Source organism: Diabrotica undecimpunctata, chromosome 6 (assembly GCF_040954645.1).
Source record: "Diabrotica undecimpunctata isolate CICGRU chromosome 6, icDiaUnde3, whole genome shotgun sequence".
Taxonomy (NCBI): Eukaryota; Metazoa; Arthropoda; class Insecta; order Coleoptera; family Chrysomelidae; genus Diabrotica; species Diabrotica undecimpunctata.
In genome coordinates, this window is record NC_092808.1 from 85714824 (window position 1) to 85741368 (window position 26545).

Genomic DNA, 26545 nt, shown 5'->3' on the forward strand with positions numbered 1-26545 from the left:
TTTTGTGTTTTCAATGTTTTCTTTTGTTATATATATATATATATATATATATATATATATATATATATATATATATATATATATATATTATTCTTCAGAGATTTCTTGAAAAAGACCACAGTCAGAACGAGGGTGACATGTAAAGCAATTAAGGAAATTGAAAATGAAGATAATTTTTTTAACTTTTAACAACTGACTGATAACGGGAACTGAAAAGTTAACAAAGAAAAAAAATCAATAAAAGTTAGCAAAATACGAGAAATAAAATGCATGTTAGCAAAATACGAGTTTCGCATGAACACCAAAATTCTATAATCTTTAAGTACGAATTCAACGATGGTTTTAAAAGTTGTGACATAAAATGTGTATCAAAAATGCAGAGGACGGCCTTCCACTACCATCAAATTTCCAACGAAAATATATTATGTACCATTACCAAATAAATAGAAAAGAATAAAAGGATTACTTTGGCTGTGTAATGCTAGCAAAATACCCACAATTTACCATGGATTTTATAAAAATCTTAATTCAAAGAGTCATGTACCTCCTAAAGTCGAGCTCGAAGTTGATTCAGTTTAGAGCGAAAAAGAGTCAGAGAAGGAAAATTGAATTTAAATACAAAACTACAAATTAGATCACTAACTTCTTCAAAATGTAGTATTTTATATAAATAAAGTTAAAAAACAAATAATTCTGGTATTTATTACTTTAAAAATATCTCCATCGAAAACCAAAGTAACTCATTTAAAAGTCACTTATGATCATTTCTGCCTTAAATATGTTTTACCCTAATAGGTTCATTATCACTTAATGCTATAAAAACATCCATTTACTTAATGAATTTTGGTAACGATGTAAGTGTAATTTTATAGATATCTTAATTACATAAAAAATGATTTACTACAGTCTTCGTAGGATCAGTCGATGTGATATTTGTTCAAATGTGAGGGATGAAGAAAAATGTTTTGGTTGTTGCTGAAGTATATAAAATTATTTTGATTTTTAAAGAAAAAAAAAACAAAGTCGGAGAAATAGATTCACTATTCCTATATAAAGCAAGGAGAAGAGCAAACATTTTGAAATGTTTTAGTTTTGTTAATGTGATCAATATAATATTATGCTGGATAATTGCTTTTTAAAGAATATGCTTTAGTCCAACCTAGATCTAAAAGGTAAATTTTATGTATATAATTTAATTATTAACAGAATTCGGAAATCTCCATTAAAGGGTGGACCTAGAATGATACATTTAAGGTTTGATTAAAAATATGATAAGTAAATAAAATATGAATCAAATGTAAAAAATAGGAATTAAAAGTAAAATTTGTGTTACTCCTACGTGTGACGTTTAGGAAAATAAGCACAGACATGTTAACAAATAATCGTTGGAGGCTATGTAGCCTATGTAGCTTATAGGTGACAGGTGCCGCATCTATTAAAAATTGAGGTAATACGAGTAGATGATTTGCAACTGTTATGACCTACTCGTAATACTTACAGATGCAGCTCAAATTCTACTTACTGGGATTTGATAGGTGCTGAACGAGACCATATACAATGTATACGATAGTGAAAAAAATACATACAGATCATAAAAATATTTTATAGACAACTTTTAAGTTTTGACGAGTAAAATTTAAAAGGGAAATTCCCAGTGATTGGCTGTATACCATAGTTAAAAATGCTTACAATGTAGTAAAAACTTCTTTTTGTACAATGCTATAAAATTTTATCATTAAAAATTATCGATATTATTAGATCATTCTCAGAAAAAAACCTACAAGTATATCCATTTAAAAATGAATACAAAAGTGGTAAAATTTGGACTGTTAAAATAAAAATGTGGTTATTACTTACGTTTATATAGTATTTGAAACTAGCCACATTATGAAGTCAGATGACCCTGAAATTAAATTAAGTAATTTTAGTAATTAACATTATAATTAATAAGACACTAGGTCGATGATACAGGATTACATTTTTTAGGGGAACGTACAAATTCCAGTTCGAAAAAGGGACCCTTATGGCCTGAGAGGTAACAACCAACTGTTGACAGAAGGAAGTGAAAATAAATTTGAAAACCTCCAAGACAAGTGACAGGTAGTTTTTTAAAAGATTACCAAATAGTTTATGTCCCATGTGGAAGTCCCTTAAAAAATTAGATAAATATTTGCTTTCATTTGATCACGTCTTTTAATAAACTGACTTATTAAAATGGGGAATTTATAAAATAATCAATTAGGATAGTATATACTGTTTACAATTTGGAGAATATACTGTTTATAATATGGGGATTTTGTAAAATAAACTGACAACTGGAGATTCTGATTGAATTCAAATAGTGGTGATGGTTGCCTATTTGTAAGTATATTTAAAAGTTTAAATACATATATGTATGCAAAGCCTGTGGAGTTGGTTAATGATAAATGGTATATGAATATTATGCAGTTGTAATCATTTAGTTATTTAATTGTAATTATTTAACTATTTATGTCATTAAATATACATTTTCAGAAAGGTTTGTATAATAACTGAGCTAATGACAAAATTAAAGAGTTGTATTAATATATGCGTGAGGAATCAAAATGTGAATATTTGGGTGGTTATATCTATAGAATATAAGTTTATGATAGAAAAAACTAAAAATGCTGATAAGAGATATTTGGAGAACTATCACAGATAGTTGGAGGAGATAAGTAAAAGTAACAATAATTAAAAAAAAAGTGTGTGACATGAATATTAACTTCATCGATCAATCCTCACATACTCATTTTCGCCCCCTCTAGCTTCAGTCAATATTCATTCCACACACTTTTTTAAATACATGTTCACTTTACTTATCTCCTCCTCCATCTGTTTCTGATAGTTCTCTATGTATCTTATATCAGCGTTTTTAGTTTTCTCTAACATAAATTCATATTCTATAGATATAACCACCCAAATATTCACATTTTGATTGATCTCTCATAATATGTTATCACATTTCTTCAATTTTGTCATCAGCCCATTTATTTTACATACCTTTTTTAAAATGTATATTTCATAAAATCTACAAATTCACTATACATATATGCATTTGAAGTTTTACATATACTCACAGACAGGTAACCATCAACACTATTTGAATTCAATCAGAATCTCCAGTTTTTAGGTAATTTTATAAAACCCTCATATACACAGTATATTCACCAAATTCAACCTATCATAATTGATTATTTTATAAATTCCGTATTTTAATAAGTCAGTTTATTGAATGACGTCATCATCACATGAAAGCCAATACTTATCTAATTTTTTAGTTGGTCTTAATAAAATTATTCTTTTTTCATCAAAACAAATAAAAATAATTTTTATTATATCATATCATTTAAAACAATAATTTTTTTAAAAAACTACCTATTACTTGTATTGATTAATTAATTTTTACATCCTTCTGTCAACAGTTGGTTGTTACCTCTCAGGGCATAGGGCTCCCTTTTTCGAGCTAAGAAATTGTACGTTCTCTTAAAAAATGCAATCCTTTATCATTGACCTAGTGTCTTATTAATTATAATGTCAATTACGAAAATCATGTAATTTAACGATCATCTGACCTTATCATGTGGTTAGTTTCAAAACCACATAGACATAAGTAATAACCACATTTTCATATTAACAGTCAACATTTTAACCCTTTTGTATTCATTTTTAAATGTTTATAATTGTAGGTTTTTCACTGAGGATGATCTGATAATATCGAAAACGTTTTGAAAAATTTATAAATCTATTTTGGATAATTTTTAATAAATTTTAATAATAAAATTTTATACCATTGTACAGAAAGTAGTTTTTACTTTATTGTAAGTTTTTGTTTTGTTTTTTAACATTTCTTAAGTCTGTAATTTGATGTAATTTTAAATGATTGTTTAAAAATCGTATATAGCATAGGATATATTAAAATTGCTTTCAATATATTTATTAAATATCAAACGGCATTTTATAAAGTTCTCTTAAATTAAAATAGTATTATATATAATAGTAAATAGGAAGACAGTGTTTAGAAACGATCAGAACATTTTAAACCATAACAAAATTCATGCAAATAAACTGAAAATCTATTAATGGACACAAATTTAAATACTCAGTAGGTAATTTAAATAATTAAAGGAGCTTTGCAAAATCGGTTGTCGGTTATTAAAACGTATTCTTTGATTTCGATAATATGATTCAAATTATAGTCTGAAATAATATAATTTAAAATAACGTTTGGAAACAATAGAACTATTTGACTTAAGTGAAATATACAATTATTATATAACATGCTTATGGTGCTGCATAAAAGCCAACCCAAAAATAAACTTTGATTTTATTGAGGGCTTTAGTTTAGTTTCTTTTTATTTATTTAAAAAATGATATAAATGAGCGAAGTTTTAGAGAGTATCACATTCAAAAATACAACATAATTCTTCAATTTACCTAATATAAAAGCTTTTGCCTGCAGTATCGACCTATTAATTGCTACACAAAACAGACGGTGTCTAATATTACTAGCAGCTTTTAAATAATTTTTAAACTTACCGTATACTGTAATTTTAATACAACAACCGAAACACATGCTACTGAAAAAACCCGAATCGTTTCGTTTTTTACAATTTTTTTAAAAACATTGGTGTCATTTCAACAGCGTGCTGTCTATTCCTGCAATCCTTCTGCATTACTAAATCAATATTTTGGTTGACGCAGTCGCCACTGGAGGCACATTTTGCCCATGTTCCAATGAAAAGGGCGACATCCACGTGGTTTGCGTTATCATCAGCTACTACGCGATGATAGAGATTCGACGAAAAATTTTATTAAACGAATAAAACAATTGATTTAAGATAAAACAATTTATACCAAATAATTAGGGAAATTCGGCAATAATAATAAGAAAAAACAATTTAACCATGTAGTTTATGTAGACGCGAATATAAACTAAAATATTGTTTTTAATTATAACTGATATAATTAGTATAGTAGTATTTAGTCATGATTTATTTATAATCGTTTTACAAACAACTGTTGTAAATAATGTTTATTTGGAATTATTATACTGGTTGTCCAATTATACTATATATATATATATATATATATATATATAAATATATATATATATATATATATATATATATATATATATATATATAAAAGGGGGTTGAGGTTAATTGGGTATACAGCTGATTGAAAGCCAAGTGTACTCTGTTCAACAGTTCATTATATTTCGCCAATTTTCATTGGCATCATCAGACGAGAGCTACAATTATTCAAAACATGTAAAATACAATTTAATAATTGTTTGTTGTTTATATCTTACTTGGTTGAGGTTAACGGCAGTGTAATTTATTTTAATAACATCAAGTAATGATTTGTGGTTACAATATGGATTGCAGCTATCTTCGACATGTAACATTTAGTTGTATAATTTACGATCACAATTAAAATATAAGAAACAAACACAATTCAAATTACAAACAAAACAGACACAAAAACATTTAGTTCGGTAACTGTCATTAAGGTTAAGTACCAGAATTACCAAATATCGAATGTAACTGATTAATTAATTAATTAATTAATTAATTAATTAATAAAATAATTAATGGTAATTCTGATACTTAACCTTAATGACAGTTATCGAACTAAACGTTTTTGTGTCTGTTTTGTTTTTAATTTGAATTGTGTTTGTTTCTTATATTTTAATTGTGAACGTAAATTATACAACTAAATGTTACATGTCGAAGATAGCTGCAATCCATATTGTAACCACAAATCATTACTTGATGTTATTAAAATAAATCACACTGCCGTTAACCTCAACCAAGTAAGACATTAACAACAAGCAATTATTAAATTGTATTTTACCATGTTTTGAATAATTGTAGCTCTGATCTGATGATGCCAATGAAAATTGGCGAAATATAATGAACTGTTGAACAGAGTACACTTGGCTTTCAATCAGCTGTATACCCAATTAACCTCAACCCCCATTTTTCATCTACCAGATCAGCTGTTATTTTAGAGGATATATTATATATATATATATATATATATATATATATATATATATATATATATATATATATATATATATATGTATATATATATACATAAATATATATATATATATATATATATATATATATGTATATATATATATGTATATATAATATATATATATATATATATATATATATATATATATATATATATATATATATATATATATATATATATATATATTATGGTGATCTACTTTGACTCTATTGATGTTTATAGGTGTAATCTAATTCAATAAATGAATCAATTACTTATTTTATTAATTAAACAAATCAAATATAAATATAAATCTCAGGGCTGAATGATCCTATCACTACTTACTTTTGTATCTTCAAATATTTCTCATTGGTTTCCTTATAGGGATAGACAAAAGATAATCAAAATAATACACATATGGATTTTAATTAGAAATTATAAAAATCGTTTATTTTATTAAAACGGAAACCGATATTCAATATTACAAATTTTATTTATTCTCATATCTTTATTATTTCATATAAACATTAAAAAAACAAAAACAAAAGAATCTTATTTCTTTTTGTCTCCAAATTTTTTTTTTAATTAATAACTGTGAATTTCTCTACTTCTGCTTTACAGAATGTTCTCGATGATCAATTTTCTTAAAATTTTTATTTATCAATATTATTGTATCTTGAAAAAAGTCAACTACATTGATTTATAATAAAAAAAACTGATGAAATTTGATGATTTTATAATAGCGAAATATGTAGTTCCATATGCCCTGTAGTATTTAACACGAAAAACAATACATTCATATCATAACAGAAAACGACTGACCTTTGCTGATGATTCTACCATGTCTACACCCATAACACGTTTCCTTACTTGCTGGTGGTGCGATCAAAGGAAAACTCGTTTACGTTTCCCAATAATGTCTCTGCTCCTCTGTTAAATTTTGTTGTCCTTTCCTTTTACTGCTTCGAATCGTACTCGTTCGGGCTTTCTCCTAATGCAATCTTTCAACTTTTTGAATCACTTAACACAATTTTGGATACTTTACACTCAAGGATTTATATCATCTCTAGACTTGGCCTATTACTCGTTCCACGATTTTTCTGATGATGCTTGTAACTTTTCAAACACAAACCGGTCTTTACCTTTTTTTTTGTACTCTGCACGCAAAACTGGACTTCTTCTTTCGATCGAACAAAACACACTGCTCCACTCTCCTTATTCATTCTTCGACTTCCAAATCGTTCTACACCACAATTCATTTTCTATCCAATCAAAACCAACTTTCCATCACGTCGCATTATTTACGCAAAACTACCTTTTTTCTTAATCTAAACAATTGTTCAAATTTACGTATCTTTTTGTCTTTGTGAAGTTCCAACTAAGAAACAAAACGTTTATCCTTATTCTACTTTCTACAACTAATCACTTGTTATCTATTTTTAAGAATCCTAATACAAAGGTATATTTTAACTATCTACTATGTAACGTACGGGCTAGTATGAGTTTCCGATCCGCATATCTTGAAAACCTTATGGTCTCTTCTTTGTTTAATTAAAACATATTGTCCTTGGTTTTAATAAACAGTTCGACGAGCACTTTCTTAAACCGGCAACCCTAATCGTCTCTAATTACTTGCTTGAAATACATTGTTCATGAAGCTAGTAAACAATTCTGCGAAACACTTTCTTAACACTAGCTATAATTATTTTTACAAAATTTGTCATATACAGGGCGTTAAAATTTATATGCTCGTGGTTGAGAAATAAGAAATTTTTTATTTTAATTTAAATTTTAAATAGGAATATAGTTTTTTATTTTTCATTTCAAATAGGAATATAACAATATATATATATATATATATATATATATATATATATATATATATATATATATATGTATATATATATATATATATATATATATATATATATATGTATATATATATATATATATATATATATATATATATATATATATTAAATCTAGGGCTAAGATTAATACTATTATAAGAATTAATATTAAACTCAACAGTCTTCCGGGTTAAACCGCTTCGATTATCATTGCGCAGAGTTTTCGACATTCTCTTTGACGTCTTCTTCGAGGCTATCGACGTCTCAGTTTACTGAGCCCACAGACACTAACCAATGCATTACTGGTACTGTGAACAGAGGACGGTCCATTTATACCATCGATAGTGACGTGGTTTGGGTGGAGGTTGGCGCGAACATTTCTAACATTAGGATTTTGATAGGCAGATCTATAGCCGGACGATATTTTCTTTATAAGAGGTCTTTATGTTGAAGTTAACTGTAGGCCGTCATCTCTTATATTAAAACAATTTGGCCGTTTTCAATTTCTATGGCTTGTCGGATAATTCTTGGTTTATAGAAACCGATGGGGGCTATAAGTCTAGAGTTTTAAAGTCAATTTTGTGGCCTGTATGACGATGGTGTTGAGCTAGGGCTGAAATTGAATCAGAATTGCGAACAGAAATGAAATGTTTATTATTCCTATTTTGGGTTCTATGATTTGTTTGGCCTATATAAGATCGGGGGCAGTCTGAACAAGAAATTTCTTAAACACCGTGTTGTTCATTTGGAAATTGTCTTAATAAAAGAGATGAAGGCATACGGTTACCTTCGACATGGTTACCTCTTATAAAGAAAATATCGTCAGCTCCACCCCCAATCAAAATCCTGTTGTCAGAAACGTTCACGCCAACCCCCGCCGCTATCCTCGCTTAAAACCCTACGCTAACCCCCAAGCCAACCTCCACCAAACCACATCACCATCGACGGTATAAATGAACCGTCCTCTGTTCCCAGTAGCAGCAATGCATTGGTTAATGATCAGTGTAATACTCTCTGGGGCTCGGAAGACCAAGAACTTGGAAACCCTAAAGAATATATCAAAAAGGATGTCGAAAGCTCGACGCAATGATAATCGACGCGGTTCAACCCAGAAGGCTAAGTTTATTATTAATTGTTGTAATAGTATTAATCTCAGCTTTAGGTTTAATTATACTAACCACAGAAATCTTTTGGAACATCTTTCATACAGTTTTCAATCACAAATTAATCCCTTAATTTGTAATCTCACATTATTCTTAACTTCTTAATATTTTATAGTTTTACCGTGTATAATTAAAACATTGTGAAAACATATCGTGTAATATTTTAATAATTAGTTCATTTATGTAATACATTGCCGAATAATATATTTTACAATTGAACTTCCTAAAATTACAGCCTAGATAAAATTGAATTGCAAGCTCATAGTTCAAAGTTTGTTAGTATGATAGAAGCAATAACCTCTGTGCTAAGGTATACATTATTTGTGAGATTATAAATTGGGAATTTGAGCTCATTCGAGTGCAGTCTATTGTAGAAAGTTACCTAACCATCATCTTTGGTGTAATTATTAGTAGCTGTCAATAAAACCATAATTTTTACTCCACTACAAACGATTCGATCCTTATATCTACATTCAAATCTGTTCATACAGGGTGTGCAACGATGAACTTACACTATCTGTATATTGGAAACTACTTACACGATATTTATGAAAATTGGTTTATAGGGATAACAAGTTATTCCTCCGGCAAGTGCGCTATCTATCCTGTGTGCCGATTTTTTACTAATTTTAAGGTTTCGACAAGTATTATTAACTACATCCACTGGTCCGTCTTGCTATTATCGAATGACTATATTATTAGGCTACTTGTGATGCATAAACCGCATCGTTATATGAATTATTTAGGTGTCAGTGAGACGCTGAAGTTATAAGTGTTAAATATACGGCATTTGTCAAATGTCAAGGATATAGTGGACTTTAGCGATCAAGAGGTTGAAAAATTTTTATAACAGCGACTTAAACTATCCTTAGAATGTTTGGTTTTCCGGATATTTCGCTATTTTTTCGCCGGTTTGTGTAATTTTTCTAGTTAAATTATTATTCAGCTAACTTTTTTTAAAAACTGTAATCAAGACCTTAAGTTAAAGCCTAGATTTGGCTCTGTGAAGCACTTAAGCTTAACAATATTATTCAAAAATTGTTAATTTAATAAACAAAAATGTGTGGTTATATTATTGAGTATTTAACTTAATATTCACATTGGAAACATTTTCTGTGCGCAGCTACAGTTCTTGAAAACCATAATGAAACATATTCAATTTATTTTCTTTGATGTTACATTCAAATACTGAGCAAGAAGACTAAAAAAGCGAATGGAGTGTTGGATGATTTTTAGCTGGTTTTTACTTTTTACTTCTTGACTTTAACATTTTTACTCTGAAGTCGACTTTGAATCAAAAAAATACCTTGTGTAGCATTTTCTACATAAATAGTCGATGCGACATTAAAAAAATTAGATAATTTTTAGCTTCGGATTCTGATTCAACAAGAAAATTACTCCCTGGCACTATCTTGGAAAAATCTTGTAACTGACACACTTTTAAGCTGCACTGCCAGAAGACATTTTGAGTCTGCAAAGCAATGATATTTACACATGTTTACATATCAAATGTACCAGAAATCCAAATTTGCATTAAAAAAATTTAAAATAAAATTTAAAAAAAAATAAAGCTTTATAAAATAAGAAAGACTAAAATCTACTACACATTAGTAAATAATTATTATATTTTTTGTACCTCAAATATGTAGTTTTAATCAAAAAATAAAAAAATTCATTAAGAAGAACCATTTCCTAAGTTAAAGCTAATCATTTATTAAATTTAAACATGTAGAGAAATTACTAGATCAACATCTTTTATGTAATTATGAATTAAATCATAAAGTAAAAAGGTTAAATACACTACTTATTTTCGCTAAAATGATAAGATTATTATCACCAACAAACACTTTATCTCTTGTTAAGGTATAAAAAAAGGAGAAAACTTTTATTTAATTTACAATAATAAACAGGCTTTATTGCGTACAACATTACATAATTACATAATAATATGATGCGATATTACTCTTACGGCGTCTTACAAATCTCTGACGGTCCACGTTAAGAACAAGCTGACGCTCTCTTGTCTCGCACAACGCTTACTCACATATACTCACATAAGCATTCATCGCTTATTCTTAGTATAGCTATATCAAAACTTACGTTAACATACAATACAAGTGTATTACATTTCTCAACATCTGTAATGTACATGGTTTACTATACACTATTACTACATATAGCATAATTGCTTAGGGCTCAGCTTAGGATACTGAAATGAAAGATCTTTACTTTTTCTCTCTCTTTTAACACTGCTATTTCCCACTTAAACATTGCTTAGGGATGCCATACCTTAGTTTGTTTTGGATCGCAGTTGGTATTTTTATTTCCCAACTATCCACCTGTCCTATGGTCGGTTGGGGCGTTCCCCCCTCCACCACCTCTGGACGCGTCCGATGGGAGACAGACAACTCCCCACGAATCTAGGAGACTTTAGTGCCCACAATATTGCATGGGCTTTACAAATCACGTACTACAGAAAAAAAGTTGTTTTTTTTCTAAATAATGGTTCCAACACACTTTTCAATATTTTAACATGAAGTTTCTAAGAGATTGACCTAACTCTATGCGATTCCAAAATATATTCTTTTAGAACACGGAATGTTGTAGATGATCGATATGATAATAACCATTTTCTCATTCTTATAACAAATATTGAAGAAAAACCACCAGAAACAGCAATACAGTTCAAGATTTCTAATACTAATTTTTTCTCTCTGCAAATATAGATAATGTGGATACTTTTAACAAATGCATTGTCTCCGCTGTAGAAAAAAGTATAACCACTTCTACAAGAAAATGAACACTTTAGTGGAATGAACGTTGTGCAACTACTGTAAAAGAATACAAAACTCTTTATAAGTACTGCCGAAACAGAAGTGACGAAAGCCTCATTTGTTTTAAAATACTTAAAGACTAGGCGAGGTTTATCTTAAAAGTAAGAAACACTCATTGAAGAACTATATTTCCACTTTAACTCATAATACTGCCTCTTCAGAAGTCTGAAACAAAAATTAATCAAATGCTGGGAAAAAAATACATAAAATACTTAAACAAAAATTCTAGCTCTTTACCATAAAAGTAATTTAGTAACCGATGATCCAGAAATCGTTAATGTAATTGCCGAATATTTCTATTTACGGTTTAAAAACAAGAATATACTAAAATAATCGAATTATCGTATACAATATCATTTCCAATCTATGAAACTTAACTCTACTGTGTTAAACATTCCATTTACACTACAGGAATTCTTATATATTCTTTGAACTTGCAAAAATTCAGCTGCAGGTTCTGACACCATCCCCTTTATATTCCTTAAAAATATTCCAATACCTGCGTTTATACACTTCTTCTACTGTACAAAACAGTGCTAACCAATCAGAAATCTTTAATATTATGAATCCATCAATATACCAATCAAGAAACAGGTCAAATCCCTGGAAAATTCAAATCCGTATTATCCTATTTCACTAACATGCACCTGGTGCAACTAGCTAGAAAAACTAATGAACAGAAGACTAATATGGTACCTTGAAAAACACAAAACTTTAGATTCAGCTCAATACGGATTCCGCCCATACGGAAGCTGGCAACTTTAACACAACAGACAAGATTTAATAATAACATTATTTGAAATTGAGTGCGCCTTCAACATTCTATTACGTTCTACTGTATGACCAAATTAAAACAATACAAAATTAAGGGAAATAAACTGTCTTATCGAACACTTTCTCTCTGGTCGCCGCTTCAAAGTATTAGTAGTTAACATTATTAGTAAGAAATGAAAGGCAGGAAAAGTCACCTCAATTTTCTTTCAGAAAAATGTAGTACCCTATCAGTTCTAAGTTTCACTTAATTTGTAATAATTATCATTGATATTTGCAAGAACATTTACAACCCAGTGAAGTACAACGTATATCCTGACGACACGATTTTATATTGCCGAGGTAAAGATACATTCACAAATACAATTTTAATCCAAAAAGCAGTAACACAACACTCAAATTAACAACAAGTGATAACAAAGAAACGGAATGAAATTATCACACTAGCAGATGAATAATAAGGTTCTGGTTGGGAAGATCGTGCACCGACGCTATATTTATAATGAGGCACGTGCAAGAGAAATCATTAGAATACAAAAGATCGGCATATATGTTTCGTGGGTCTTAGAAGGCATTTTATTAAGCCAAATTAAAGGCCGTCATCCACTTACCTTACTCAGGAGAAATACCGTTAGAAACCAACATAACGATCGAAAATATCTATCAAAACAACAGAGAGATATCCTGAGTCCTCTATTGTTCGATCTGATTATGAATGAAATAATCTGCTATGCAGACGACGCGACGCTATACTACTCTCTCAAAATGAAGATGATTAACAACGTTTGCTGCACCAGTGTAATATAACCGCCAGAAAATTTATCATGTTAATTCCCCAAAAAAGACAGAATGTCTGGTTCTAACAGCAAATTTAGTACGATGTAAATGGGAGCTGGAAGGTCAGACAATATAACAAGTGATTGAGTTTAAAGATCTAGGCATCGCATTGTCTAGCTAAGAAAGCTCGAATTAGAAATGGAAGATCAAGTAAATGGACCAAACAGCCAAATAAAACCAGTTGCCAGTTAACAGACCAATAATGACATACGCGGCAGAAACACGATCTGAGACAGAGACGGTTCCCCAATAAGAAGACGATCAGTAGGAAGACAACGAAAACGATGGAATGACAACTTACTAGAGGCACATTGAAAAATACGCTGAGTTATGCCTATACAACAATAAAAAGAAAAACAGAAGTCACTTTTTCTTTTTCTTCTAGTGCACTTCATTACTGGAGGTTTGCGATCACTGAATTAAAATATTCTCTATTCTAAGCCACTTTAGTAATTGATAAACATTCTGAACGTTCATGCCCGTCCAAATTCTGATATTGCGAAGCCATGACGTGGCTCTTCTTCCGACTCCTCTTCGGCCCTCTATCTTCCCTTCAGTAATTATTATTCGTAGCAGGTTATATTTGTCATTTTTCATTATGTGGCGTAGGTACGATTTTCTTTTCTTAATCGTTGTTATAGGTTCCAACTCTATATTAAGGTATTCATTACTGTTCGATTCGTAATGTGTTGTGTCCATAATATTCTATGCATTCTGCGAAAACGCCGCATTTGAAAGGCTTCTATAGAGCGTTTCACGTTAAGAAAATAACATTGCGGAGATAGGGCCATGTATTTCTTATGGACGATAGAAGCGCAGCGATGCCACGATGAACGAACACAAGCACGATTCAAGGTTGTATATAATTTTTATTTTCGTTTTCACAGACATGAATTATTAAATTAATGTTTTTTAACGTAATTGACCAAAAGTGCCCATTCGAAACAAGAGATGAAAAGTAGGGAAAATGATTTTAATTAAATAAATAGTATTTACAAAAGATAATTTTATTTTATCTTATTTTAATTATAGTAACGACAGTTTATTTGTTTTTCGGTAAGAATATCATATACCATAAATCATAGAAATCAGTAGAAAATATTGCTTAGTTAAATCATCCACTTTGCCGGCTATTAAAGGTTTAAAAGCAAATAAACGGACCACTTGGAATGCATATATCTAATTACTAATTGCAACTTAAAATAATACGGTGTACATATGTCAGCGATTTTATGTCGTTCTCTGAGACTGCATAATGATAATAAGGCTTTGTGGTTCTTCAGTTGTTATTCTGACTTTACAGTTAAATGTTAATTGAAAATGGAAATTCGAAAAATATATCGACAATCTAGTAAACCGCATGCCTGAGAGTTTTGGCAACACTGATCTCCATAAGCCTAATGTTATTTTCTTAACGTGGAACGCTGTATAGCCGTCTCACGGTATTTAATTTTAATGTCCAGGCTTTAACTCTATACAGAAGGTCAAACCAAACGTAACATTTAATAACTCTAATTTGGATGTATGTTTTCGGTTATAGATAATTTGTTTGCATTTATTGTACATGTTTCTAGCCTGTTCTAATCGTACATTTATTAATATATCTGCATCCCACTTATCATTTAGTACTACTTCTAAGTATCTGAGTTTGTGAACTTATTCTAACTGAGTGTTACTTAGATCAGTGCTACAATTTTCATCGGTTTTGTTAATTACTTTTACTTTAGTTTTTTGAAGGTTTATTGTCAGTCCCATTGCTTTACTTGCAATATTAACTCGAGTTTATTTTGTAAGTCTTCCCTTTTTTCTGCTATTGGAACGGTATCGTCTGCATGCCTGATATTGTTAATATATTTACCGTTTATTTTTATATGAGACATGACACAGCCTTGTCGGACACTTCTTTGTATACGGAAGCTTTTAGTAGTGAAGATGGAATATTTTAAAGCTGCTTCTTGATTTCAATAAAGGTTTTCCATGATGCGGAGATCTTTTGTGTCTAGCTTCATTTTCTGTAGTTCATACAATTTTTCATGCAAGACTATTTTAAATCCAAACTAAGAGTCACTTATGTCTATTTCACATTGTTTATAAATTGGATTCTGTATGATCTTTAGAAATATTTTTAGTAAGTGACTCATTAAGCTAATAAGCCTAAATTCATCGCATTTGTGGGAACTAAATTTTTTTAATTCAGCTATGAAATACGAGTTAAGCCATTTCTTTGGTATTACTTTACCCTACTTTAATATAATATGTTGTTAAAAATTTGTGTTAGTAGTTTTATGTTATTGGATAGAAATCACTTCACCCCGCCCAATACATTATTAGACAGAACTTAGCCCTATCTGAGCCCGGAAACACCGGTTGTCCAAGTACAAAGAGGTTAGTCTCGTTATAGCCCCGCTGTATTCGTATTCTATCAAGACCTCATTAAAGGCTTTGCTTACATCCAGGAAGGCTGTTCCTGTGTATTGTTTGTCAATAAGTCCAGCTGTTATGCACTCTGCTGGTCTAAATACTTTTAATTCGCTGGAGTGTTCTGCTCTAAGTTTAAACTGACTTCTGGGATAGAAAAGTAAAGTTCGTGTATTCAGGTCGCGCAAGCGCTCCTAACATGACTTTACGACTACTTTCGTAGCTGGGACCGACGGCTTTACGTTTCCTCTGAAGCACGGTGGCAGCTCAGTTAAATTAGAAATTGAAAATTTTGTCGGTGCCGGGATACGAACCCGGGCCCTCCAGCTTGTTAATCCAGTAACATAACCACTGAGCTACGGCTGCCACACTTCTGAGATTAGTCCTAGCCTGTCTGTTTCTAATTAGAGTCTGCTTAGTATAACTCTTTCTACAATCTTGCTGACTGCTGAAAGAATGCTAATCGGCCTGTAGTTCTGCGTAAATGTGTTATCTTTTCCTGGCTTAAAGAACATGACGATATGGACTTTCTTTCGTTGGTTTGGGAAAAGCCTGTATCTAAGTGTAGCATTTGTTAGGTTGGTAAATAATTCATTTGCTCTTACAGGTAGATACTTCAGAGCTCTGTGATTTTATCTGGATCATGTGCTTTTATTGGTAAACTATTTTTGATTAGTTCACCTACTTCCTGTGGAGACGAGGCTATGATTATTTCGTCTCATTCTAGGGCGTTTCTTGGTGTCCTTCGATTCCTTCGATGCGGTCACCGTTTTCTTCTTGACTAAATTGTTTAAAAGTGCAATTAGTTTGGTTTTTATTCTTTATTCTAGTTAATATGAAGACGTTTCGCTCTCTAATCAGAAAGCATTATCAGTTCATCTAAACAGAATAATATGAAAAACCAAATATCCATAGAAAAGTCAATATAAATATGTTACCTCAAAAAGACATGTAGCAGTCAATGGTATCATATGTAAAGAAGCTTAAGATAGTAGACATTAAGTGGTTAGGTTGTAGGTACATATAAACGATTATTGAAACTAAATATAGTTTACAATTTAATTCAAACATAGAGCAGCAAAAGACCATGTGGTTATTGTACATTTAATTTAAAAAAGTATATAAAAAAATTTATGTAAAAAATAAGTATTTGATAAGATCACACTTCCAACAGTATGATATTAATTTAATTTTATTTTTACTTAAGTAACATTATTGAAATGACTAAGAGTTTATTATAGTAATACTATAAAAGGTGTAATGAAGCTTTTTGTGGTAGTTTATCGACTCAAAATTATGTTGCGAAAGTACGTCTCCTGTTTCAATCTAAAAAGTGTAAAGTTAAAAATATTTATTGTACAATCAATAACTTCATTATCCAGTTTTAAAAAAGTTTTGTTTTTTGGTGAATCGCATGACGTATTATAAATAAATAATGCAACACGTAGAGAGAGGGTCGCGTTAATGCGTTCGGTTAATATCGTACAGATTAATTTCCATAGCAACCCACTAATATATCAGTCACTTAAGTTCGCAACTGCATAACAAATGGATACCACATCCATCAAAGCAGCTTAAGCAGTAGTATTATTGAGAGAGCGCCTGCGCCAGAGGGCCGTGGAAAATCGACTAAATTTAAGCCAATCTGCTGTAAACATATTAAAGATAACTTCTATCAACAACTCGAAAGAACGCTTGAGAAAGTCCCCAAACAAGACATGCAGATAATCTGTGGAGACTTCAACGCAAAATTGGCAAATAACCAAACCTAAGACCGACAATCGGACAACACAGCCTCCACGATATCTCAAACGACATTGGACAATGGCTCATAGAGCTAGCATCTGCTAACAATATGTATGTAAAGTCTACTATGTTACAACATAAAAACATTCATAAACAGACTTAGGTCTCTAATAATCACTCCACGCGGAAACAAATTGATCACCATCGTAATTATCGATGCTAGACATGGAAGTAACGTGCTGGATGAAAGAAGCCTCAGGGAAGCAGATAGAGATATAGTCCATCACCTAATAAGAGCAAAAATCAGGATAAGAATAGCTTTAGAGAAACCAAAGGCCAACAAAGCATTAAATAAAAATATTAGTTAAAAATATTAAGTTAAAAGTTAAAAATTAGTTAAAAATAGACAATTCTATATCCAAACCCATACATATAAGAAGGGGCGTTCGACAGGGATGTGTGCTTTCCCCTCTTTTATTTAACATTTATTCGGAAGCCATATTTCAAGAGTCTCTGGAGGATGCAAAGATGGGAATCAAAGTGAATGGAGTACTGATCAACAACATACGATATGCTGATGATGGTGTCTTAATTTGTGACAACATAGTCGATCTTCAATAACTTGTCACTATAATCGGAGAATACAGTAAGCGAATGGGATTAGAGATTAATACCAAAAAAACCAAATTTATGATCATCTCCAGAAACTTGGATGCACTTGAAAACTCCACCATAACACTGAATACTAAGTCCATTGAAAGAGTGAGTAAATTTAAATACCTGGGATCGTGGCTTTTTGAAGACTGGGCATCGGACAGGGAAGTAAAATGTCGCATTGAGCAAGCTCGACAAGCTTTCGTAAAATTCAAGAAGGTACTGACTTGTTCAGAGTTCGATCTTCAACTGAGACTAAGGTTTACTAAGTGCTACGTGTGGTCAGTGCTGCTATATGGCGTAGAGGGCTGGACACTCAAAACGAGGGATATAAACAGATTAGAAGCTTTCGAAATGTGGCTCTATCGCCGTATCCTAAAAATACCATGGACAGCGAAAATCACAAATATAGATGTCCTTAAAAGAATAAATCAAGAACGCCAACTTTTCGAAACCATCAAGAAAAGGAAAACGGCGTATCTAGGTCACATCATGCGAAATGAAAAATACCAGTTCCTCCAACTTATAATCGAGGGTAAAATTGAAGACAAGAGAGGAATGGGACGCAAGAAAATGTCCTGGCTCCGAAACATAAGGCAATGGACAGGGATTAACGACATACAATCTCTGATACATATTGCAAGAAATAGAGAATTAATGGAAAATGTGATCGCTAACATCCATTAGTGGATTTGCATCTAAAGAAGAAGAAGAACAAAGCATTGGTACAGTTGAACATTGAACAAATGCAAAATGAGGAAATCCGAGAAAATTACAAACAAGAAATTATAAAGCATCTAAATACAGTAGACCACAGCAATGATGTCGAAAGGATGTAGCAAAAAATGGAAAAATCAATTACGGAGTCAGCAGAACTAATAATAGGAAAAAGCTGGAAGAGAGCAAGAAAATGGTTTGATAGAGAATGTCAAGAAAAACTTACGCGACAGACAGATAAAGCGAAACATTATGCTTCAACAAGGAACAGCAGAAAATAAAGAAAACTATACTAAAACTTCATGCCGAGAAACAAGAAAATTAATGAGAGAAAAAAAAAGGAAGTACGAACACCAGAAATATGAAGACATGGAAAGGAATAGGCAACAGTCAATCAGTAGAGCATTTTACAAATCAGTGTCAAACGAAAAGAAAGGCTTCAGACCTAGAGGCATGTCTGTACTCAGAAAAAATGATGAATTAATAATAAATGAAAAAAAACTGCTCCAAACAAGAATATTTCAAGACTTTACTAAACATACATCAAGAGAAAGAACAATGAGAAAATATATACTTTGGGGTGGACCTACCGGTAGATGACCCCAAAATAGATAAAACATTGCAAGCAATTAACAAATTGGAAAGGAAAGGAAAAGCTCCAGGCTCTGACAATATACTGGCTGAATTTCTTAAGTACGGGGGAGAAACTATCCATAGACAAATACACAAACTAATAACACTTATATGAAACGAAGAGAAAATATCAACAAAATTGCACGAAAGTGTAATAATCCCCATCCATAAAAAGGGAGACAAAACCAACTGCTCTAATTATATAGGCATCTCCTTACTTAATACGGCATATAAAATCTTATCGAATATCCTATTAAGTAGGCTGATACCGTTTGTAGAAAATTTCATGGGGGAATACCAAGCCGGCTTCAGAAAACATAGATCGACCATGGATCAGATCTTTACTCTAAGACAGCTGCTTGAAAAAGGATGGGAATTCAGTACAACTATCCATAATCTCTTTATAGATTTCCGGCACGCGTACGACAGCATTAAAAGCGATCAGATGTGGAATGCAATGGCAGAACTTTCAGTTAAAAAAAACTTATTCAGCTTGTTATGTGTGAATAGCTGTAGATCCAGAGTACGGATAGGTAACAAACTCTCAGAATCTTTTGAAATAAGCAGTGGCCTAAAACAGGGAGATGCGCTGTCACCTCTCCTCTTTAATATCATCCTGGAGAAAGTAGTAAGAACAGCACAACTTAAAACAGAATTAGTAAATGGACCAAAATTGCTACTAGTATACGCAGATGACATTCACATTGTGGAAAACACAGTCACAAAAGTGAAGGAGACTTTTAATAAAGTGGAGGTAGAGGCAAAGAAAACTGGTTTAAGGGTAAAAGAAGAGAAAACCAAATACATGTACATCAACAGGCAAAAGGGATGAGATAGAATAAGGCAAAATGTTACAATAGATCCATATAACTTTGAAAGAGTGGAGAGTTTTAAATATCTCGGAGCAACAATAACTGCAGAAAACGATATCGCGGAATAGATTAAAGGAAGAGTTCAGGCAGCAAACAAATCTATGTACAACCTCAACAATACTATTAAATCTAAAAGCCCAACACGAACATCAAAGGTTAGAATATATAAAACGGTGATTAGACCGGTGATCATGTATGGGTGTGAGACGTGGACCCTGACCAAACAAACTGAAATAAAACTTAGATGTTTTGAGAAGAAAATCCTCAGAAGAATCTTTAAGCCTTATCACGACATTAATAGCAACCAATACCAAATGAGAACAAACGCTGAGGTCAAGCAGATGTATAGAGCGAATGATATAGTCCAAGAGATTAAATCCCAACGTCTAAGATGGGCTGGCTATGTCCATAGACTCCCTAATAACCGCCTTGCCAAGTTGCCAAGTTGCCAAGTTAATATGGGAAGAAGCCCCCACAGGAAGAAGGCCCTTAGAACGTCCACAAATGCGATGGAGAGACAATATATGGTCAGATCTAAGAACAATGGGGCTACCCACTGACCCAGCTAGCTATTATGGACGACCGTTCAAGATGGAAGCAAGTTGTGCAGTCAGCCAAAATCCACCCCGGGTTATAGTGCTACGAGAAGAAGAAGAAAAAGAATATGCTGTGTCCCGAGTGTAACGTCGGTACCAAGATACTGGTGATTATATCCGCCGGCAAGGAATAGGTCGTAAACGAATAATAACAGAGAGAAATGATCGATTTCTTGTATCGAAATTCCTGAGAAATCGATATATGACTGGTGCTAATCTCAAAGAAGAGCTTAGAAAGGTCCGAGGTGTGGTTACCAGCGTTTGAATAGTCAGAAGGAGACTAAAGGCAGCGAAGCTGATACCAAAAAGGGCTGGTACGGGTCCCAAGCTAACTGCAGCCCAGAAGCAAAGACGATTAGAATTTGCTCGCGAACATCTGGATTGGGACGACTATCAATGGAGTCAGGTATTATTCTCCAACGAAAGTAGGATCTGTCTACAATGCAACGACAAGAGGCGTCGAGTCTATAGAAGGACAGAAGAGCGATTTGCTCAATGTTGTATACGAGAAATTATGTCATATTGAGACGGTTCTTGTATGTTTTGGGCAGGCATTTCCGTGGATGAGAAAACCGAGTTAGTTTTCGTGCCTGGTGGGGGACGTGAAGGAGGTTTAACGGCGAATCGTTCCATCAGAGATATTTTGAAGGAACATGTGGTCCCACACGCGGGATTTATTGGTGATGCCTTTGTTTAAATGCACGATAATGCATGATGTCATACCGCACGAGTCACCACCAGCTATCTGACAGATCGGTATACCTACAATAAATTGGCCTGCGTTGAGCCCGGACATAAATCCAATAGAGCAGGTTTGGGATGAGTTTAAACGAAGGGTCTGGGACAGAAATCAAGCACTAAGAAGCATAACGGTATTGAAAGTTGGCCTTAATGATGAACGGGAAGCAATGCCTCAAGAATTTATTATAAGGGTCATGCCATCCATGCGAAATTGTTTGGAAAGTGTAATTAGGAGTAACGTAAAGGGGTGGTACTATCAAATACTGAAAAATAAAAAAATCCATTTTGTAATTGATGATTTCTCTGTTCATAAAAAACGTCTTTCTTGGGTCAGTTCTAATTATAAATATTTGGGAAACTATGTTCGTATTGCATATTGTTTCTATAATGCGTCTTCTAAATAATGCAAAAGCAGTTTTTGTAAGTTCAATAATAAAGTTATTGTTCGCACATATAACGTCATAAATCTAAACAAACAACTGATCTAAACAAACTAACATCATAAATTAATGACGAAATTGAAATTTTTAAAGTTGAAGAAAAGACTAGTACCGTGTACTATTATCGAGTATTGCCTCCTCTGGCATTTATTACTGCTTGACAACGATCTCTTATACTGAGAATTATCGTTCTGATTTCTTCTTGATCAATTTGATCCCAAATTTCAACCAACCGTAAAAACAGTTCATCTAATGTGTTTGGTGCATTAGGTAGTTGTCGTAGTCGTCTATCTATGATGTCCCAAACATGTTCTATTGGATTGAGATCAGGACTTCTCGTAGGCCAATCTATGGCAGGAATTCCAACCTCCTGACGATACTGCTGCACAATTCTTGCCGTGTGTGGCCTGGCTTTATCTTGCATAAGCATGAAATTATCAAAATAAATGGTGCAAATGGCACGACATGCTCTTCTAAAATGCCTGTTATATACCTCTGCAATGTAAGCCGACCGCGATCTATTCTAACTAATTCCGTACGAGCCTCTAAATTAATCCCACCCCACACGATTACCGAGCCTCCGCCATACTGTTCAGTCCTTACGGTGTTACACTGTGCGTAGCGTTCCCTAGGCCTTCTATACAATTGGTTTCTCCTGTCATCAGAAAAAAGACAGTACCTGGATTTATCGGTGAATAATATTCTTCCCCAATCGTCATTATTCCAATCAACATGTTCACGAGCAAAATTTAATCTTTGCCTTCTATGGTATCTGGTCAATAATGGGCCAATTGGTACCCTTCCAGGGTGTAGGTCGTTTTCGGCAAGTCTTTTTCTAATCGTATTTTGGCTGATTCTAAATTTATAACGATCCAAAAATTCATTTTGTAGAGAAGTACTGGTAACAAACCTTTGTCTAAGTGTACGAAGTGTCAAAAACCGGTCTTGATTAGGAGTTGTAACCCTTCTACGGCCTTGACCGGGTTTTCTCGAGTTACTTCCAGTAACAGAAAAACGTGTTAACACTCTTGAAATGGTTGACTGTCTAACGTTAAAATGTTCAGCGAGTTCTACTTGAGTGTATCCTTCTTCGCAAAGAGTAATGATTCTAAAATAGTCACTTTCTGACAAATTTTGATTTTGTTGCTAGTGGTCGTTTATTTCAAAGAAAAAACACTTAATAAACTTGAAAACCCCCTTTAAGAGCGTAGGCGCAAAATTTCGGGCCAATGCTTTTTAAATGCAATCATTTTTTTCGAATCCTGAGAAAACTAACAAATATTTTTGATAAATTTTAACGCAAAATGAAAAATTACATTATAACCGAGGGCCGAAAGTCCCTTAGAATAAACAAAAAGTTTTTTTGAATGAGATATTTGAAATTAAAAATTACATTAAATTTTCTCTTTTTTTTTTCACCCCTGTAACTTATTAAAATAAACATTATAGAAGTTATCAGGGACTTTCCGCCCTCAGTAATAATGTATTCTTTAATTCTGCGTTTAAATTTTTCAAAAATACTTCGGATTCGAAAAAAATGAATGCATTTAAAAAGCATTGGCCCGAAATTTTGCGCCTACGCTCTTAACGTTCAGCACAACGTAATCCAACCCAACTAAATTCGAAATAAAATGAAGTACAATTAGCATGTTTTTAATTTTTTTGCAAAAAATGGTAAAAATATCGGCATTTTTTACCGTTCTTTCGATAAATTTTACAATATACCGGGGGTAACAATAATATACCACAGCTATGAAATGCTTCGCAATGCTGCTAAAAACAGAATTATTTAATCCAGAATATTTCACATCTCACCTGACAAGACGATGTACGGTGGACGCCTACGCAGAAATGCATGGCACCTTAAGAAGAAGAAGAACAATAATATATTAGCACAAAAATACATGCACACATATCGCAACAAAGGAAAACAAATATAATAAAATATGTGTATAAGATGGAAGGCAACCATATATACGTAGTTAGAAAAGGAGCATATTAACTTAGGAAAGGATCACTACAGTAGTGATCCTTACGATTTTGATGAAATCAGCAATCGTTCTAAGACTTATACCGATTGCTGATACTATAATTAACACAGTACGGTCGAAAAGAATCTGAAATATATATATATATATATATATATATATATATATATACATATATATATATATATATATATATATATATATATATATATATATTTATATATATATGTATATATATATTTCAGATTTCATATGTATATATATATATATATATATATATATATATATATATATATATATATATATATATATATATATATATATATATATATATATATATATATATAAGTAAACGTTAAATAGTGGGTTTGCAGCAATAAAAATGAAACGTGTACTCTTTTAAATTTTTATTCCAAGCTTTCGGACATTGGTTATGTCCTTCATCAGGGAGCTCCCTGATGAAGGACATAACCAATGTCAATATATAAGACATAACCAATGTCCGAAAGCTTGGAATAAAAATTTAAAAGAGTACACGTTTCATTTTTATTGCTGCAAACCCACTATTTAACGTTTACTTCCTTACGTTGTCAGCAAATACTTTTGGTTCATTATATATATATATATATATATATATATATATATATAGTATATAAGTATATAACGACATTAAGAATACACTTCTTTGGTAGATAACTATCGAGAAAGCGTCAGGTAAAGCATTGACTAAAGATGGTATAAGCCAGTTTGATGAAGAACTTTATTCGCAATATGAAATTTTCGGTGATAGGCTGTCACCTTCATCAGCACCTAAATGGAAAACAATTTGCTTAGCAGCATTTTAGGATAGAGATTTTTTCTAAGAAAAATGATTTTTTTTTCCTTTCCATTTCCTTTTAATTTTAAATTAATTCCATATATTATAACTTTAATTCCTTCAGCCGGAAGATTTTTAATCCCTTTTCTCAATCTATTGGACTCACTTATATTAAACTTTTTACCATACGAGCAGTAATAAACAATTTCATTTAAATACGAAGTCTTACATTAGCTACAAATATATACTATTCAATTTTCCTTGTCCTAGATGTGAGCAACATAAAAGGACAATTCCATATATTTAAGCTAATTTGTCACCAATTACACTTTTTAGACCACACTCCATACGATAAAGAGTAACATAAGCTGCCTAATGCATACGTCATTCTCTTAAACATGACCTTTAACAACATCAGTAATTTTACATCTTTTATATCCAATATTAAATAATTAAAAAATTATTTAAATCCCAACACCTGGATTGCTGTTATCATTTTAACATCATCAAAGTTTAAATCTTTTGGCTGTAGTAATGCTATGTTTAACTAATATTGTTTCATGGTACATTGACATTTTGTTTTTGACACCGTTCATGGGTATCTTATCAATCAGTTACCAGCTGAAGTCCGTTTGAAGAGGTTTACTCTCCGGACACTGGAACTCACTTAAAGCATGGGTCTATGTTACCTGAAGTAAAATTTAATTAAAATATTAAACATCAAATAATATTATTAACATCATGTACAATCTTTGGTAACATAATACATTTTAAAGGGTTTTTACCCAAATATTTTGGTGGCTCAGGCATGGTAACCTGTAAATATAACCATTTTGCTTTTTTATCCTTAGTCAAAATTTTAAACCACGTTTGCTTTAATTAAATGGTTTATACTTATTTTAGGCATTTTAACCTGATGATAACTGTTGTTCCGAAAACGTTCGTTTTAATGTAGCCCTTTTAAGGGTTTTTATAAAATATACCCATATACAAAGATTAACCTCTTTTTGTGATACGTGGTATACAGTCAGCTGCAGGAATTATTTTCCTTGCGGATTTTTTCTAAGAATCTCATAAAGTAACTTGATGTTCTTATTGTCGTTAAAAGAGTGACAAATTCTTTTTATTCTGTTTTTCAGACCTTTGATGATGTTAATCTTCTATTCATCTGGATGATAAGAGTAAAAAAGCACATCTACCTGAGAAGGTTTTCTTTCTGTACCAGTCCAATCTTATTGTAATATCCTCATGTCTGGTTATATAAGTGTTGAGGAATGGCACCATCTAATTTTCCTCTGTTTAAAAGTAAATTGTAGGTAAGTGTTGTAGGAGTTAAATGTGTTAAGAGTGTAGTTGATTTTGTCAGCTAGGACTGCACATATGAGGTCGTCTACATATTGGTAGATGAAGGGGAACTGGA

At 31.8% G+C, this 26545-nt stretch overlaps 1 protein-coding gene across 1 annotated transcript in view; it reads right to left on the bottom strand.

The window, feature by feature from the left end:
* Positions 1-4918, bottom strand: part of tadr (torn and diminished rhabdomeres) — a 179301-nt gene extending 174383 nt beyond the window's left edge. Inside the window, exon 1 of the mRNA XM_072534843.1 lies at positions 4558-4918. The gene's annotated coding sequence lies outside the window, so the exon portion shown is untranslated. The remainder of the gene's footprint in view (positions 1-4557) is intronic.
* Between the last annotated feature and the right edge of the window lie 21627 nt (positions 4919-26545).